Raw genomic sequence first — 6,000 nt, forward strand, 5'->3', positions numbered from 1 at the left:
TTGACTATCAAAAAAGACATATCTCCAGTAGAGACCTACTGTGCAATACAACTTTCTTGAACATTCAAAGGCAGAACATGTCCAAGTGTTCACAATGACCAGCTCTAGGATGCATACATTTTCACGCAACTAAATCAAACTATAATGCTCAAACACTTTTTACAGGACCACAATGGAAACAAGCCCCTTGGGCTTTTTGTGTTATCCTTTTTATTTTAGCATCATTGTAAAATCGTACTGCTTTTGTGAGCAGTACTGTCTAAAGTACATTTTCTGCATAGAAATGTAAGGATGTAAGTGCTCCCTTACTTTCTTTGAGAAGTATAGTTTGTCTTTTTTGGCCTTTATTCCTCCAGGGATTGTTTTATATGTGTTATATTTATATATATAAGTGTTACCTCAGCTACACGGTTTCATAGTCATATTACTTACACACATTTCATACATTCTTTCCAGCACATCTACAGTTGTTCACTTTAGGCACAAAGGCCATTTTAGTTTGGTTAAGTCAATTGTTTTGCAAAAGGGACTTCTGAATATTTGTCTTCACTGGAATGAGAAAATGGGACATTTGGAACCACTTTGAACATATATTTATTGTGGCGTGAAAAACAGGAGGGGGCCCTAGTACAGAGCCTTGGGCGACTCTGGTCAACTAAAAGTATAGGGTTTTAATTGATTAAATCACTGCACTAGCTTCTAGTGACACTTAAAAATGACTGTCTGGCCTATGCAGCTTTAAATAGCCTGGAACAGTACATTTCTGACTTGCTCATAAAATATGAGTCAGTTAAGTCTCTCAGGTCTTCTAGAGCTGTCCTCTTTCTTATTACAAATGATAAATCAAAAGCTGGTGGCTGGTTTTAACCACCAAGCTGTGGAACAGAGATGTGCACCTTCTTGTATTGGGAACATAAAGCTTCTCTGCTTTTGTTATTGGGTATTGTACTACCTACGTGCACAACTTAAGTGCTTATTAGTTTATACATTTTATAATGCAATGATATACTGGGTTAGAGTTAGGGTTACTTCATTGTTCATTGCATAGAATTTCTACACACAATCTTAACCTGGATTTTATAACTTGTTTGCAACACATTTATTATTTGATTGTCTTTATGTAAGCATAGGGCGATGTTAATTTACAAAACTAAACTACTTAACTTTACACATAAATACTGACACGGTTACTAGTTCGTTGTGAGTATACAGTAGAAGCCAGGTGATAGGGATGCAAGAAAGGGGGAAATAATTGATATACTGATTAATTTCGCAAGTCAGCCAAAGGCATGGTCACCCTATTGTAATGTGCTATAGTGACTGACTGGACACTCAACCTACCCTGATTGTCCTAGTCAAATGGATTTTGTTATTTTGTCCAAAATCTTTGCTACAATCAGGCCAAGGTTAATAATGGACAAGTGGACAACATTTCCCAAATTGGCACCCCCTTCATCCACATCCTCAGAGCAACAAAAGTGCGCCCTGTGGACTTCAAAAGCATGTGATAAAATGCCTATATGTCCGCTATTTAAAACAAGTAAAAGTACACCTACAGTAGGTTAACACCCTTAAAGACCACGCACAACGATGGCAAATACGCAGTTACACTCTAGAATGAACAAGGTATGGTGTGTGTTACACACAGGCTTAAAGTCTAGGTCTAGGACATAGGATAATTGAAGTGACCAAGAGCTACGTACTGTTCCCTGTTACAGCTCACTACCTTCAACAACTGAAACAACACAACACACACTGTAGATTCACATCAGCCTTCAAAGTAGAGCACCAGTTTGAATTACATTTTCCACAGCACACAAGCAGCAGCTTAGCAAGAAATAAAAAGGTTCAAGGTTCCTATCTTGAGAGAAAGAAAGAAAGAAAGAAAGAAAGAAAGAAAGAAAGAAAGAAAGAAAGAAAGAAAGAAAGAAAGAAAGAAAGCGAACAAACAAACAAACAAAGAATAATGGTCGTGAGGAATAGTAGGCCTAATGAATGAATGAATGAATTAATTAATAATGGTCATGAGTAACATTGGTTTTTGCCACCAAGCCAGTCATGAACCAATACAGCCACCCTGTCACAACTCACAACCTTCAACATCACACAGTAGATTCACATCAGCCTTCAATTCCAAATGAACATTTGGAGTTGATGACTGTTATATCAAAGTCCAAAACCTGAAGGAAATATCAAAGGAAATATCAAACTCACATGTATGATAATTGAAGGGACCAGCCACATACACATACACATACAGTATACAGTTCTCTGTTACAACTCACTACCTTCAACGGCAGACACAACACAAGATACAAACTGTAGATTCACATCAGCATTCAATTACAGAGCCAGATACAGTCACAGAACATGTGTCATTGCCACCCAGTCATTGGGTCCCAAAATGACAGCAATAGTATATAGTAGTATTCAACAGCTTGAATCACATTAGTAAACAGTATACACACACAGCAAACAACACAAGCAGCAGCAGCAAGGAAGAAAAAAAAGGTTCCTACCTTGAGCCGTCTTCTATTTGACTTCATCAGTTGTTTAAGTGGTGGCCAGTGTCAAACTTTGGAACCCATGGATAGAAAGACAGAGCCCCCCTCTCTCTAGTTCATCCCCGGATGAGCCCTCCAGCGGTGTCTCCAGTCATCTCCAATCCTCCATGCATCTGGCTAGCTCACCGGTACTTTCCTCCCATACAGGAAGCTCCCGGTGTCAATGGCACCGACCAGCCTAATTCTCCTGGCTGCCACCAGGCACCTTCCCACCCACCTTGGTAGCCCCCCGTACAGAAGCGTGTTGGTAGTCCTCACTGTTGATGTCCGGGGTCATCACCTTAGCTCTGGTACCTGTCCTGTGTACATGGCTCCTATGGTCCAAAGTAGGTTCCGTCCGTGTCCGTCCGTCCGTCCGTCTGAATGAATGAATGAAACAAAGAAAGAAATGGAAGTAACCAACAGAGTACAGTACAGTACATGTATGTATAATGTACCCTGTCACAATAACTCTCTACATTCAAGAGCAGCAGCCACGACACAACATACACAGCCTAGTAAATGTACACATACTGTACAACATACACAGTATTCCAGAGCCAGGTACAGTCTGAAGTGAACATTCATTGCCAGCCAGTCAATGGGGCCTCCGAAAAGTTTATATAGGATAGTTGACAGATATTCAACCACAGAGCCATCAATAAAGTACTCAAATGTATTTATATTTTGTATTTTCATTGCTTCTAAACCAAATGAGATATTGACGCTCAACAAACATTGTGCAGGGGGATGAGCACACCCATATTTTACATGAAAATAGTATTTTTACATTTTATGTTCTTATTACTGCCATAATGGTTGAACTGCACTTACAAAAGAAAATTATAATGCCTATATTGAGCAGAGTACGTGTTATATAGACATGTAAATATGTGGTATATGACTTGTCCTTTTATGGTCAAGTGACACAGGGTTGTAAAATCATGCTTCTTCCAGCCCAGAAACATTGCTAAAATCAAGTCCTTAATTTTGTCACCATTAGCAGCCCTTGAAAAATGTTTTATAATATAATAATTTATATTTGCAAAGTAACTAGTAACTAAAGTTTTCAAATAATTGTAGTGGGGTAAAAGTACAATATTTGCCTCTGAGATAGTAGATGTAGAGGAAAAGAAAAAATACTTGAAAATTGTAAATAAACCAGTAAAGTAAAATAATACCTCCAAATTGTACCTAAGTAGGCTACAGTACTTCAGTAAATGTTACTTTACACCACTGGCTATGGGTAGATAACTCACCTGAGAATAAACTCAGTTGTAAACAAAACTCCCAAAGCAGTTCTCTTTCAACTGTCACACACGTGACTCAGCCATTTCCACTCCCTGACAAGTGACAACACTCTACTACTGTACTTCCATGAGGTGTAACCGTAACGTTACAATATAAGGTGTTTATTTCACTCTTTAAAGTTTTACTTCTAAGCATCATGGACATGGAGCTAATTGTGTCTGTTTGCAGCAGGTGTGTATGTGGTGGGGGGGGGGGGGGGGGGGGGGGCGGGGCAACCGACGGTGGCGCGCGAGCCTTCAGGGAGAAGTGGTGGGAAAAGTAGGCCTACTCATATTTTTTACTTCAAATGTATAAAATTGGAAAATAGCAGATCTACAAGCTCACAATGCCTTGCATCGCCATTGTGAGCTTGTAGATCGGCTATTTTCAAATGGCCGAAATGTATTTGGCTGAATTATATATGTTATGGTACAGTATATATGTTTTGTAATTATAATCAAAATCTACAAAGTAACTAGTAACTAAAGTTTTCAAATAATTGTAGTGGAGTAAAATTATAATATTTGATACTGAGATGAGATGTAGTGGAGTAGTAGAAGTAAAAATACCTCAAAATTGTACATAAGTACAGTACTTGAGTAAATGTACTTAGTTATTTAACACCGCGGACACAGAGTAGGCTAAGCACTAGTCTAGGGAGTGCAATGCATAGATATAGTAGGGAGTGTCTACCTACGTGTCTACTTTCTAGGGAGTATCTGACAATAATACATCATTTTGTGTCTCATATCCTGTTTTGCATTTTTGTTTTGTGCTTTTGGAAGTTGCCCCCTGCAGATGTTAAGCACACTTTAGATGAATAAATAACAACTAAGATAAACACTTTGATGGAATTATATATGCCTACGGTTTATTTTAGATATATTATTTTAGACAGCTTTCTTTCAACGGGATATATGTGCTGTCTTACAAAATAATCTTAATAATATATATTATTTTTAACAACATAAACTCTACTGAAAACGCAGGTCCAGCTCAGAGATGTTTTCAGCCACACTAAATTAGCTGTCATGGTTGTCTACACACAGTAAAATAATTTAGAGAATAAAATGCTATTTTGACCAATCTGTATGGTAGAGTATATTAATATAGTAGACAATATAATTAACACATTTGCAGTGGCTGTTTAGATCCAAAAATAGCTACAAGCGTCTACAAGCGTTACGACACAACATGTTGTGAGCTTGTAGATCGTCTATTTTCGCCAAATGTTCACCACAGAATAGGGATGCAAGTTCAAGTGGTTCAGGATTTTGCTGTCGGGGTCAGTGGTTCTCAAAGTGGGGTCCAGGGACCCTCAAATGGACACTTTTACAGGTCTGTAACTCTGAGTGTGTACAAATGGAACCAAATAGCAAGTTGGAGTCATGGAGGACCAGGTGGCCTCCAGCTTGGAGGGCACCCACAATCCTTCCTGTCAGGAACACTGTGCTCAAAGTGTGAAAAATGTGCGCTCGCATTCACATAGCCTCTTCCTAATTCAGGTGGCTGACCAGACCAGTGGGAAAATGGGAAGCAGCTTCTTGGCCACGTCTGTTCTGCCTAGATAAACATCTGAACGACAACACATCATCCTGCGTAATTAGCATGGGAAGATGGGATTGCCATCAGTGTGTGTGTGTGTGTGTGTGTGTGTGTGTGTGTGTGTGTGTGTGTGTGTGTGTGTGTGTGTGTGTGTGTGCGTGTGTGACAAGGGTGAAATGAGGGGTTCTTAAAACTTTTGTAATTTGTTTTTATTGGTGCTTAATGTGTATAATTGCCTCATTTAACCCCACCATCTTATTATTTTTGTACCAATTATTATTACGCACTGTATTGTTTATAATTGTTTTCCCCATGATCCCCTGGTCACATGTATTGAGAGACATTGAGTGGCAGAGCGGCAGTCACGCGGTCACGCCCAAGGCCACGGTCATGGCCAATGTCCCCAGACAGACTGTCACCACGGACAAATGAAAGAAGAGGGAGGTGTGGTTTGGCAGGTACAAAAGCGGAGGCGGGACCGTTTGAAAGAGAGAACAGAGCACCCAAGTGACAGAGGCGTCAGTGAGGAGAAGGACAGCAGAGGGGAAGGTTGTGCCGAGACACGGAGTAGAGGAGTGCATAGATGAAGTAGACATACCAGCCACCTAGGAGTTTGGAAGCC

This window comes from Gymnoscopelus microlampas (genome assembly GCF_963454915.1).
Source record: "Gymnoscopelus microlampas genome assembly, chromosome: 10".
Classification (NCBI taxonomy): domain Eukaryota; kingdom Metazoa; phylum Chordata; class Actinopteri; order Myctophiformes; family Myctophidae; genus Gymnoscopelus; species Gymnoscopelus microlampas.